We start from the raw sequence: 14,689 nt of genomic DNA on the forward strand, positions 1-14,689 counted from the left end.
TCCTGTTGAGATGTTGTGTTTTTAAAAAACAACTCTGCATTCTTTAAATGCCTCTCGGTGTTTACATTTATATATGTTTATGTATGTGCATCAAATACGCGGTTTAATGCTTGAGATAGCTATTAAAGCAGTGCTGTATTGTTTGAAGAGTTTTGGTGATCAGTCTTCATTATTTCATCCCTTCCTCTGACTGGGCTACAATGTCTATTTGAACTGTGTACCCTGTCTGGGACGGGAGCATTAATCCATTCATGATAAAAGGTGATAGCTCACAATAGGCTGTGACATTCAGGTCCTTAATAGGCTTAAGGAGATGGACCTTGGAGCAGAACATCATACTCGAAACAACGGTGCAATCTACTGTTATGTTAATAGCATTAATCCATTTCGGTGGCCTGAAGCCCTCACCACTCAGCAAGGCCATCAATCAACAACAGCCTTGCCAGTAGTTGAGACACCACAGGATACGCTTAAACCTTTCACACTTCTACAAAGTCCTGAAAGCATCTAGCCCCCCTGCAACTTGAAGTTCTTTGCTTTACTTTTGTTTGCTTTCTTGCCAGCACTTCTCATGCTTTATGCGAATTACACATCTGGAAGCACTGGTGAAGGTATGCTAAATGAGTTGTTAAAAAAAAAAAAAAAGACCCACCCTTCTAAGGCCAAGAAACGAGCAACAATAGTGAATCGAGGGACGTAAACTGGTCAAATTTCGAATTCTTGAGAAACAGTCTTGTAACTTGATATCAGCAGTGCCCAAATCCCCCTTGTCCCTGTTTTAGCCCCATCCTTCCCCCAGTCATCTAATTTCCTTCCTGCAACACCCCCACCCTCTGCAGACCTCTATCAAACATTCAGTTCAAACAGTGGGGTGCTGAGGTGGCCAATTGGCTCCTCACTGTGAGCTCAAGATGGGCTTTTGCTGAAAACCTCAAAAGAGAAGGCAGACATGTATCATTCTCTCAGCCACAGCTGTATGGCATCAGTCACGCCATCTCAGTAAATATTAATTAGACTGTTAGCTAGTTAAGTATTTCTTCTACTTGAGTCCTCATGAATCACAGCTTCATTAAACAGTAGCAACACACGGATTTTACCCATTCCTATATATATATATATATATATATATATATATATATATATATATATATATATATATATATATATATATATATATAAAGAAGGTTAAGGAGGTTTTACATAAACCTTTGGAATACTTGGCATACTCCTGATGTTCTGATGGTTGCCAAAAATGAACTGTCAGCTATTAAGCTGTACATCTGTGATATTTAATGCTTTATTTCTATTTCATCATTCCATATTTAGTGGTCACTTAAATATTGCGTATACAAATTTTGATCACTTTTAAGCTACGTACAGTTGACATACGTTGAACATCACATGTGAAACAAACGTAAACAGAGAACGTAGCATCACATTTGCAGGGAGATGATGAAATGAACATAATATGCAAAAAAGAACTGGTATTCATAATCTTTTTAACATATAGATGTTAATAATTGCTATATATGTGTCGATGTTCAAGCAAAGAGGACATAGGATACATGCAGCCACATATACATACATCCCCTATGATCATTCTCACAAGAAGATTTAGAGTTTTTCTTGTCATTTTTATATTTCTTTTTTGTGTCATTTGTTCTGAGGAGTTTAGTATTTTCATTCTTAACCTTTTCTTTTCTTCTCCTGGTGCATTGTATACTGGGCCTTGGTGCAGCACCTCAGTTCATCCACTGTGTCACACAACCTATTGCAGTTTCTCACCCTTTATGTCCTTCTCTAACCTGCTTCTTATTGGCTGCCCCTCTCACACAGAAGGTTAAACAGCTGGTTTTGGGGGCTTCTGTTCTCTTTAACATCACAGAGATCTAAGTTCAGAAAAAAATGAGCATTTAGTGCTCTTTAGCCTGAGCTTATGGTTCACAGGGTTTACTTGTTGACCGAACTGATAGAAACTTTGGCCATATTTAAGCTAGAACAAAATAAGGATGGCCCATTTTTAATGACTAATCTATAGTTTATTTCTGAGCCCAGTGTTTATATATCAGTGTGGCTTTAAAGTGTTTTTTTTTTCCATTTTGTGCTTTTTAGTTCCATGCACCTTGTGTATACGTCTCGAAGCATGTGTGTTAAATGCACTCTGAAATGTATGATGCAGCATCTCATGCATTTGTAGGAATGCATTGCTTTTTTTTTTTGCATGCATGCATGCTTTTGTTTCTTTCATTTTCTTTCTTTTTTTTCTCATATTATGCAGTCAACACTCACTTGCATTCACACATACACACCTGTTTTTACTATCAAGCAAATAAAAACACCAAAACACAGCATGCTTGTCTTTGGGGCATGAATTAGACTCCAGCATATGTGCTGGTAATTTAGTTAATTCCTCTTTTGCTAATGGTAGTGCTAAAAGTAAAATTAGCCAAAGGGTGCTGAGGAAGATCCATTAACCTGGTTTGAGTCTGAGTCTAAATTTCAATTCTTTAATGCATTTTAGACCAAAGGTCACTGGTGTTTCATCCATGGGGACTTATTTGGTTGCTAATTGGATGTCCCTGGGATCACTGAGGCTTGTCTGGTGAATCAAATGAGTACTTTAAGCAGCAGATCCTCCTTACTAACTAGAGCGCTTATTAGAAGGATACGTCCTGGGTCTTAGAAGACATGTGGTTCTGAGAATATATGAAACTTCAGCCTATTAAGAATGACTTTCTTTATGGCTTTATTTAAAATGCAAATCTCTTAAATGGTCGACGCTACCAGCAGTGTTTGTTTTTGTTTTGTCTGAGAGCACAAGCTCTCAGGGTATCCACCAGCAATGGCTTATTTGTGGGAGCTCAGGCAGAGTTCTGAGCAGGAAGCAGTAAAACAGCAACTCACCTAATGTTTGTGGGAACAGCATTTTTCCACCCATACATAATTACCAACTCAATTTAGGAGATTAGTAGTTCTGTTTTGACTTTAGTGACAGAAACAGCTGAAAAGCAATTAACACTCTTTTTAAAATTAATTTTGTGAAAAAAAAAAAAGTGTGTTCTTCATTTAATTTTAGTTAATTCATTTGTACAAACATGCAGTAACACACAGCCACAAAAAACACATACTTTGTAATGCAGATTTTATGGCGCTTTGAAAATGGGAGCCATAAAACCCATAAAGCTCACAGATTGGCTACCTAGGAGGGAGTCTGTCTTAAAGTGATTTCATGAGTGCAAGGAGAGAGAGAGAAGCTGAGAAGGAGGGAAAACTGAGGGAAAGTTTGGGAGGAACAGAAGTGGGTGGAGAGTTTATTTCAAACTCAAGCAAATTTGGACCGTTACCTCTCCAGCCTGAGCAGCGACAGCCCTGCCAGCAAATAACAAAGAAACAGTGAAGTCACTCTTCCCAAAACAAAATGCTTCAGGGTCCTTTTTTTTTTTTTAAACTTTTTGGTGTTCAGTCTGCATTTGCTAAATGTCTGAGCCATATTGTACTGAGATGCTGTGCAGCCCAGCAAATAAATAATTAAATATAATATTAGGTATACCTGTTCAGCTGCTCAAGATATCTAATCAGCCAGTCACATGGCAACAATTCAATGCATTTAGGCATGGTGAAGTTCAAACTGAGCATCAGAATGGGGAGGAAAGGTTATTTAACCCTAGAACGCTAATGTGAGTTTTGTAACATTATCACTCTTACTTTTACGTGGGTGAAAATCATGAGATGTGTTCTGGGGTTAAGTGACTTTGTAGTATGCCAAATGAGCTGGCTAAGAGGTAAAAGAAAGGCAAGAGTTAGCCATAAAACCACCTGTTACAACCAAAGGTATGCAGGAGAGCATCTCTGAACAAGCAACACATTGAACCTTGAAGCAGATGCAGCGGTATGGGTTCGTCCCATGCGCCCCTCCTGCCAGCTAAGATCTGGAAACCGAGGTTGCTGTTCACAGGGACTCACCAAAATTGGACAAAGATTGGGAAAAAGCTACCTGGTCTGATGAGTGTTGATTTCTGCTGTTACGTTTAGATGATGCACTGAAGAAAAAAAAACTATAATGGGGAGGTTGATGAATTTGTAAATATCATGGATGACTAATTTATATTTCTCATCTAAACATAATTTAGTCTCGGTCCTTTCATGAAGGGTGATCAGTCTATTAGAATCAATCATGTTGAAAAGAAATAAAGTAGTTATGTTTTATTCTAAAGCCCCCTCCCCCGAGAATGGCGTTCTGGTGGGGAAATGACTGCATCATCCTCCATTTTGTGTCTGGCTTTGGAAACTACAATTTGATACATGTGAATTTTACTGAGGGAATGTTTTTTTAGTTTATTTATATAAGTTGGTTATTGAGAAAAGGTAACCCTTTAGTTTGCTAAAGATTACCATTACCAGAAGATATGATAATAATATCAGTAATGATCAAATATAATGTGAGTTAAGGTTATATGATTTTTTTTTTCCCCAGCTTGTTATTGTTGATGTGGCTGTTCAGTTGGAAGTGTGTGGGCAGTAACGTTACCAGCACGTAGCCTCAGCCACTGTAAAAAATGTGTGCACTCAGGATGCTTTAGCTACTGTAGTCAGCCATGAAGAGTGTACATAAACCAGAGTTTCCATGTAGCCGAACAGTTATCCAAATGTTGTATATTGTGTTTGCTAACCCAGAAAATGAAACAAACCCTCCAGCTGATGTCAGCTCCATGCTTTCCATGAAGGGGCTGCAGAGATAACGAGGCAGTGAGATACTGTCGATAAGATTGCATGGACCTGTGTTTTCATTTATTTTGTTGGACAGCAAACGCACGGCATTTTGAAAGCTGTTACACTAAAACTCGGGCCTGCTGAGATCCCTGTTGGAGTCCACTTTGCAGGGGCTGCATTTATGTGTTGAAAATGTTACTTCTCACACACACTCAAGAGTCTCTCACTTATTATGCGTGTTTTCTGCTTGAGCAGGGGTAGTGCGAAGGCAGTCCATCTGCAGAGACTGTTTGCTGTCAATGGAGGAAATGTACAAAATACATGTTTCAACCAGTCTGTGGGCTACTTGTACTTGTGTTATTGTTGGTCCATCAGTCAGCTGTGGAGAAGAGCAAAGCTCTAACATACCTGCTGAAGTGATGGGTCTGGAAGACAGAAAGCTGAGGCCCAGAGTATTGAGTCTTAAAAATGACTTTCTGGCAGCTAAAAAATATCAGTGGGTTAAAAGATTTACAGAGTTAAGCTTAATTTTCACTTAAACTTCTATTCAAACTAGGAATGCACCAAACCAACTTTTTCCAGTTCTGATCCAATACCTTAGTTGTGGGTGTTGGCCAATGCCAAGTGCCAGTCTGATATCGGTGTTAAATTAATAAGCTGTGTTCCTCCCTGTGAGGAAGAGACAGGGAATCATTTATTTATGTGTGAGGCTCAACTTAAGCTTAAAATAAAATGTAACAAAAGTGAGGGTGAATGGGGCATCAACTTGCCCTGGAGGGTTGCCATTTCTTGCCCGCCATTGCTACCCCCTCTCTAGGGCGTGGGCGCTTTGTGTTTCTGGAGCGCATGGCCGAATGATTTGGCATGGTTGCTGACCTCCCTCTTCCTTCTGCTGGGGTGGGCATGCGGATGGTGGCCTTGGTTCTACAGTGCTCCTGGCGTGCGGTGGGCAGCCCAGGTCTTCTGTGACTGTCTCAGGCTTCTGGGGAGCGTCATTGCAGCTTCTCACCCTCATTACCAAGTACGTTTCATGACAAACTCATAATACACAGACACTTACACTCACTCACTCACACATAAACAAACAAAGCAAGATTATATGCTTGTCTCTTTTTTGTTTTTATCGTTCAGGTGCTGTTTGTTTTTTCTCTTGTGCTTTGTTACAGATGCAGCAATTGATAACCAATTATATATAATAAATTTATATATCATAACTTTATATATTATAATAAATTTTGTATTTATTTGGTTTTGTAGACAGGATAAGAAGAAGAGAATGGGTAGACAGATGGATAGATTTTGTAGAATTTACATTTAGTGGTTCTGTAGTGTAGTGGTTAACACATTTGCATAACACACAATAGATCCTTGGTTTGAGGCCAGGACGAGATATAAATTCTTGGGAGGGTTTTTGGGAAAAACAACCAAATCAAACATGCGGATCCATCGGCTGTGGTGACCTCTTGTGAATAAGGGAGCAGATGAAAGAAGCTTTTATACAAGAAAGTCATTTCTGCTCAGTATGACAGTCATTCAGCTGCTGTAAACTGCTGACATTTACAGTATAGTTGCACTAGTTTCTCCTTTCCCTGATCTGTGAGTGCTCTTTCTCAAAGATGGAGTGGAACAGACAGACATGGGTGAGGTTAAATCATTTTAATTGAGTTGACAACAAATTAATATATTACCATGTACAATGAAAGCTTCCCAATTTATGTTAAATATAACATAATGAGAGTGAAGTCAGAAGGGGATAATCTTTTCAGTTCTGTCAGCTCACCACAGTTGTGTCAGAATGTTTTTCAAAGATACAATAAAAAGCAGGCCTGAAATAATAATACACGGTGTTATAAACATAGAACAACACAGAATTTAATTGAAATCATATGTGAATTGTCACATTACCTTATCCAATTTTTCAACTCACAGTTAGAGTAATATTCAATCCAAATATTAGATCTCACTATAGTCCAAATGTTTTATTTTTCAACTGAAAGTTTCAATGTATTAATGTTGAATGTTAGTGTTTGCACTGTGTGTTTGACACCATATGACATAATATATGACACATCATATTCATTAAATACAGTCATTATAGTAATTTTTGTTGACCACTGAGCACCTTTTGATGCTGATATTGGATTTGTCACATAACAATCATACCATCAATATGAGACCTTGACATCCATTCGGATGTGGAAAAAGTAGGAAAAAAAGTTCTTAGGATGTGGGAGATGCATATCATGGATGTGTAGCCAACAAATTTGATCCATGATGCTGTCGTGACATTATGAACCAAAATCTCTGAGGAATGTTTCCAGCACCTTGTTGAATATATTCTATGAAGAATTAAGGCAGTTTTGAATGCAAACTGGTATGTGGTGTACAATAACTGGTATACAATCTCTGGCACAAGTCCTAACACTGACATGTTTCTGCCACTAACACATGCTTACTTGGGATTTCTGCTTCAGTGGGAAAACTACACCATAACCTACGGCATAACAGCAAACCCCTCCAAACCCTACGCCGTAACTTGCGGCGTAGCCTGACATGCACCTCCCTAGAAATTGAACTACACTCTGGGTCGTTGCAGCCTGCAACTATTGGGAATGTCCTGTTCAGCACCATGTATTCTTCCAGGGCATGTCCGGCTACTTTTTCATCGCATTTTTTAAATTTATCCGCAAGACAATATCAATGATTGTTACAATATAAGGAATAATAATCATAGCATCAATATTAATTAATTAATAATTGATCAACATATTGATTTATCCTGCCTTACAGAAACCTGGTTACAGCAGGATGAATATGTTACTTTAAATTAATCAACACCCCCACATCACACCAGCGGAGCACAGGTCGAGGAGGAGGAGTAGCAGCAATCTTCTACTCAAGCTTATTAATTAACCATAGACCCAGAGAGTTTTAGTTCATTTGAAAGCCTGACTCTTAGCCTTGTCCACCCTAAATGGAAAATTCAAAAACCTGCTTTATTTGTTATTATCTATCAAATAAATCTAATCTAATTCAGACTTTGTCTCATTTCTCAGACTTTTTTTTTTAATCTGATTTAGTGCTCAGTTCAGATAAAATAATTATAGTGGGTGATTTTAACATCCATGTAGATGCATTTAATATATTATTTGATTCAGTTGGCGTCTCTCAAAATGTAAATGGGCCCACGCACCACTTTAACTACGCTCTGGATTGTTGGTTTCTGTCTGATCATTTCTTAATAGCATTTACATTTACTTTAAAAGATTACACAGCAGTAGGGGATAAGTTTTATTACAGCGGAAGTCTTTCTGAATGTGCTGTAACTAAGTTTAAGGATATAATTCCTCCATTATTATGCTCTTCAGTGCCATGTCAGGTTTCAGAATTCATCACAGTACAGGAACAGCATTAGTAAAGGCTACAAATGATCTTCTTATGGACTCATCTCTGTGCTTGTCCTGTTAGACCTCAGTGCAGCATTAAATACTGTTGACCATAATATTTTATTACAGAGGTCAGAGCATGCCATAGGTATTGAAGGTACTGCAGTGGTTTGAATCATATTTATCTAATAGACTCCAATTTGTTCGTGTAAATGGGGAGTCTTCTTCATATACTAATGTTAATTATGGTGTTCCACAGGTTCTGTGCTAGGACCAATTTTATTTACATTATACATGCTTCCCTTAGGCAGTATTATTAGAAAGCATTGCATAAATTTTCATTGTTATGCAGACGATACCCAGCTTTATCTATCCACTAGCCAGATGACACATCAATTAGTCAAACTGCAGAAATGTCTTAAAGACATTAAGGCCTGGATGACCTCTAATTTCCTGCTTCTAAATTCAGATAAAACTGAAATTCTTGCACTCGGCCCCACAAATCTTAGAAACATGGTGTCAAACCAGATACTTACTCTGGATGGCATTACTTTGGTCTCCAGTAACACTGTGAGAAATCTTGGAGTCATTTTTGACCAGGATATGTCCTTCAATGCACATATTAAACAAATATGTCAGACTGCTTTTTTGCATTTGCGCAATATTTCTAAAATTAGAAACATCCTTTCTCAGAGTGATGCTGAAAAGCTAATTCATGCATTTATTACTTCTCAGCTGGACTATTGTAATTCATTATTATCAGGCTGTCCTAAAAGCTCCCTGAAAAGCCTTCAGCTGATCTAAAATGCTGCAGCTAGAGTACTGACAGGGACTAGAAAGAGAGAGCAGATTTCTCCCATATTGGCTTCTCTTCATTGGCTCCCTGTTAAATCCAGAATTGAATTTAAAAATCCTTCTCAAGGTCTTGAATAATTAGGTCCCATCTTATCTTAAAGACCTCATAGTACTGTATCACCCCAATAGAGCACTTCACTCTCCTTTCATCCTTTCACTTTCCTAGGTTACTTACGAGTAGAATGGGAAGCAGAGCCTTCAGCTTTCAGGCCCTTCTTCTGTAATTTAGATTCAGGAGACAGACACCCTCTCTATTTTTAAAATTAGGCTTAAAACTTAGCATTGTGATCAAGCTTATAGTTAGGGCTGGATCAGGTGACCTTGAACCATCCCTTAGTTATGCTGCTATAGGCCTGGGGGGGGGGGGGGGTCCCATGATGCACTGAGTGTTTCTTTTCATTCACCTCTTTTCACTCTGTTTATACACAACTCTGCATTTAATCATTAGTTGTTGGGGTTTTTTTGTTTGTTTTGTTTTTGTTTTTTAATTTTTTTGGCCACAGTGGCTTTATTGACAGTGTAGGTTATAACAGGAAAGTGGGAGAAGACATGGGGCAAAGAGCACAGGCTGGGACTCGCCGCCAGATTTTTGCCTCACGGCATGTATGTGGTCACCTGCCCCAGCACCCATCATTAGTTATTATTAATTTTTGGCTCTCTTCCACAGCATGTCTTCTGTCCTGTCTCCCTCCCCTTACCTCCAACCAGTGGTGGCAGATGACTGCCCCTCCCTGAGATTCATTCTGCCGGAGGTTTCTTCCTGTTGAAAGGGAGTTTTACTTCCCCCTGTCGCCAAGGGCTTGCTCATAGGTGGTAATTTTGACTGTTGGATTTTCTCTGCAATCATTGTAGGGTCTTTATATAATGTGCCTCGAGGCGACTGTTTGTTGTGATCTGACGGTATATAAATAAAATTGATTTGAACTGAACTGAAGGACTCACAAATCTAAGCTAATCCTTGGAGAAAGATTGTTAAAAGTATCCAAATGGACATCAGAGAATGTACAAAGAAGTGGAAAAACGTGAAGGACAAATATGTTTACCCCTAAAAAAAACAAAAAAGCTGGCCACAACAAAGAGTGGGGACCCAGGAGGGAAAAACATAACATCTCAGTATTTTATTTGTTTCTATCGGGTGGCACTGCATGTAAAATACCAGGACATGACCACACAGTAATTAACACATAATCCACAACAACCAAGCATGAATTATGGTAACGACGTTGGCCACCTACATAGGTTACATCGTAGGCTCAACAAAGAGTCCCCACAGAAATCTAAATCAGGCCTCCTGCTATTGGCAATGAATGAATGAATAATCCTCATCTTGTTGCTACCTGTGATGATAATTTTCACCAGAAGATGGCATTAGTAGACCGGTGTGATGTCCAGATCAACCGAATGGAAATTAGATCTCTTAGTACATCATCAAACCTTTGCTTTATGCTGATAATGATATGTATATGTAAGATGTGTGTATATTGCTTTGTACTATTTTCTACTTTGTCATATTTAAAGAATCAAGTTGCCAGTCTTAGATGGTGAATAAAGAAAGTCATTATGACTAGGGAGTTGCTAGTGGACAAATGAGAAATTACTTTGCAAATTGGAGAAATAAAATGTCGTCATGGATGAGCTCATCCAATAAATCCTGAATGAAGCTGTTACTGATAGAGGTTATGGTCTTTTAGGATTTATTCTGTACAGTTATAAGGTTTTGTTTTCAAAGTATGCACAGTTGTCCTTTGTCATAAGCAAGAACAAACATCATTTATTTGATTGTGTGCACTCTAATAATCTTTATTTAATTAAAGCAGCTGGAGGCTGATGTTTAAATACCTCAAAAGCTTGAAGGTTGTATTCAAGAGGTGCTCAAGGAAATATGATCCATGAATCAGTTCTATTAAAAAAAAAAAAAGTATCTTTATTTAATAAGTGCTGTGATCTTTTCACCTAGCAAGTGCCCAAACCCACTTTGTGCTTAAGGACAGTTCATTAACTATTTACACATACTGTGCTGAATTGTTCACATTTGCTCAAGTGCACAGAAAGTCCAAGGACACTTCCCTTCCTCATTCTTTCCGGAGACAGAGCCACAGTTTGAATTATTCTTAAAACTCTACAGTCTGTACATAAGGTCAGTTTCCCCCTCTAGAGTTGCTGGTGAAGCTGATGATCTGTTGTATTACTTTAACTCACAATAATTGCATCAATCAGGGGTCAAAGCAAAAAGAGATATTATGACAACTGTTAGGTTTTGATGAAAAAGTGGTTGGTGTCTGATGACTGTAGTTGCTACATAAACTTCTCTGGTACCATCCTCCAATACACAGTCTATCAAGATGATATCCTGCAGCTTTCTCAGCTGTCAGTAGAAGAGGTCTGAGTCCTAATGATCCTCCTCCCTGCACGAATGTGTGGGAGAGGAGTAAGCGAGGGGGAATTGTTGGCTACTGAGTGTCGGCACTCTGACAAGCAAAGAGTGAAAAAGGGCAAGATGAGGGGTTAGAGCCTGGCAGGTGTACAGAGGACCCTTTGATACACTGATGATACCCCATGTGAGTCTGACAGGTTTGGGTTGGGAAGCCTGGGTATTCCGCCTCTTCCTCCTCCCTCCTCCTCCTCCCCCTCTGTTTTCTGCTTGTCCAGAACTCTGTGGGTTAAACATGAATAATGAATTCTGGCTCCTTATGGTACGGGCTCGCAAGCTCCATATATGCTGCTCACGTGCCACACCACACCACCACAGTCACCGCTGTACAAAAGGGGCCGTTTGTATCACTTTTGTATCAGTTTCATTTTTAGTATAGTTACAGTTAAGTCTTGAACAGCAGTAACAGTATTTCTGTATTTCAGATTTCCCTGAAATCTGAAATACAGAAAGATACAGTAACAGTATTCGCTTCCTGACTAACTCTAGGAGGGCACGGAACGCCTTCATCATTATTTGATGGCTGTCTGTACATTTGTTTTCTAGTGCCAAGGACAATAATCCAGATTGCTCTATGGGTCGTTGCTGATCTGGAAATACAACACCCTCTTCCTGTGGAACACTGCAAAGCAACCAAGCAGTGTACTTTTAAATTCAAATCTGGAAATATTACTTTATTATCTCAAACTTTAGAATTAGTTGACGTTGCATTAGCTACATTTTTAGCATGGTATTCTGATTGTATGACTAAAACTCTCCTGCATGTAATAACTTCATCTAGTAATTATCGGCTTATGATAATAAATTTTTTTAAATAATATTGTTGCAGTATGAGTAATGTTAAAAATATAGTAGGTAACGGTAAAGAGCCAGTAAAGAGCTTTTTTTTCCCGTTTTAAACTGTAAAATATTTTGAGACATTACATGAGGGCTAATATTATCTGTTTGTGGTTCAAACACTATAAAAGATGAATGATGGATCTTGGGATTTGAGTTGATCCCTGTGACATCACTGTCTTGCAAAACCTTCCCATGAAAAGTCAATAAGAGTTTAATTTTTAAAGTGCGATGCTAATGGTCCACTAATATAATAAGAATAGATTATCCACTTATGTGTGGCAGAGTTCTAATTGGGTTAAAATGACTTCACCTCTAACACCAGCAGCAGTAATTTGTCTAGAAGTTTTTTTTTAAAAATTGAGTCTTATCACGATTATCGTAACAATTAATCACACAATGCAAAACTGTAAATTACAATTATGATGAAAGACAAATAAAGTTAAAATAAAACTTATATGTTCTCAAATAGACATTTCATGTATCTACAACCTGGATTTGGGATGCAGTACCTTTTTAATACATCGAAATGCAAAATCATGTTCACTCTGATTATTGAAAAAAATCACCACAAATGAGACAAAAATACATGTTTTCATTAGCTGCGCATTTAATGTATAACAACAGTACAAAGTGAATCTTTTGCTTGCAAAATAGGAGTGTTTTTTATGTACAGTATTTATACAGTAATATATAGTTTAAAAAAACATTACAGTTTAAACATCTGACAGTTTATTGCACAACACATTTATAAATTATCATCATCAAACCACACATGAAACAGATGAATTCTGTCATATTTCAACATTTAACAGGAAATTTACGTATTATTTATCTTATTTCATCTTGTTCTTGTAGATAGCATGAATCGAGGTCTTGTGGGGGATAAATTTACTGCATTGGTACTGAAATGGTAAGAAGACAGCGATAATAGTTCCAGAGACTTTATAGGAAGCCTCACACATAAAAAAGGCATTTATGTTTCCTCATTGTAAATGGGTGAAACGGCCAATCAGAACTAAAACTGTGAATTAGTGTCACGCCTCAAAATGAGTTGTGTTTTTTTTTTTTTTTTCATGATAATTATTTTAAAGTCAGATATGATGCTAGAACTACAGCAGCAGGGCGGGCGGGGGGGGGGGGGGGCAACAATCAGTCAGGTAAAATGTACACTGGAATGCAAAATAAAAACTTTAAACGTTAAAGCACGAAAACAGTCAGGATATAAAGCGTCACGAGCGCTGTGAAGCAACAAAGAGACTTTACAAGAACCCACTGCTGAACCAGTCACATATCATTAATCATATAACCACTCTGTTTAAGAAATATAAGGAGCACCTGCGTGACACTGAGGTGAAGCACCATCCAGATCTCCTGGTCTCAAGGTGTAAAAATCAGACTTCAGCTTTTTTTACCTGCATTTCATTTCCTCTTTACGCTCAAAGCAAATTCAGTGAGAAAACCAAAAAGGCATCAAGGCCTCCATCTAATCTCGTTTGACCAGAAATCTTGACAGGAGCTGCAGCTGTTCTTAATATCTCGTACACTGAGTGCAATTCAAGTATTATGCTAAATGTAAACAATGGCTGATGAGACTGGAAGGGTGGGTGCTGTTGGCCAGGGTTAGGCTAATCTGATCCACTTTCAGGCTTATAGCATCATTAATCACGCTTTCTACTGCAGTTCAATTTGGTCCCCACTTATCTTTGAATGGCTGAATTACTGGTCTATTGATCATCACTGTAAAAAAAAAAAATTTCCTATCTCAAATGGGATCTTTTCCATACAATGGCATGTATTATTAATAGCTTCTACAGGAGCATTTAATATGAATGAAACATGAGATATATTAAATTTGGCACGAAAAGCCAGGGATTGGGTCTGAAAATATCTACACATATTTCAAATTGGAAAGTAATGATGTCTTGGTGTTGGATTATTAATCAGCCAGACCCTAAACTTAACAAATTTGGTGTGTACTGGTTTTAAACTCCAGTAGTTTGGACAATCTTTATTAAACAAAAACAAATTATATTTTATAATGCAATAAATGATGGAAAGCCTCAAGTGGCATAATAAAAAGTAATTTTGCCAGAATCTTAAGTTCTTTTTCTTAATCCTTTAAAAGCCAATAAAAAAAAAAAGACTTAGTGAAACAAAGATACATAACTCTGCTCCAAATGGCAACAAATGGCGATGTCACTCCAAGTTTGTGATATGTAGTGTGAAAAAGTGTCCTTCATGTTTGAAATATAAAAAGTACTTTGAGTCTTGTCCCATTAAATTGGCTCCTGTCTTTCAGTTCCTCCAGTGACTTTTCAAGTTGAGTCATTCTTTATTAAGTGGTGTTCTCTTCAGAGTCATGCCACACACACACACTTAGTATAACCACCGACTACAAAGGCAAACCATTACCCAGTGGAAAAGAATTGGCAGAAAATTCAGCAGCCGTGATGGCCTAAATCCTCCT

Source organism: Archocentrus centrarchus, chromosome 5, assembly GCF_007364275.1.
Source record: "Archocentrus centrarchus isolate MPI-CPG fArcCen1 chromosome 5, fArcCen1, whole genome shotgun sequence".
Taxonomy (NCBI): Eukaryota; Metazoa; Chordata; class Actinopteri; order Cichliformes; family Cichlidae; genus Archocentrus; species Archocentrus centrarchus.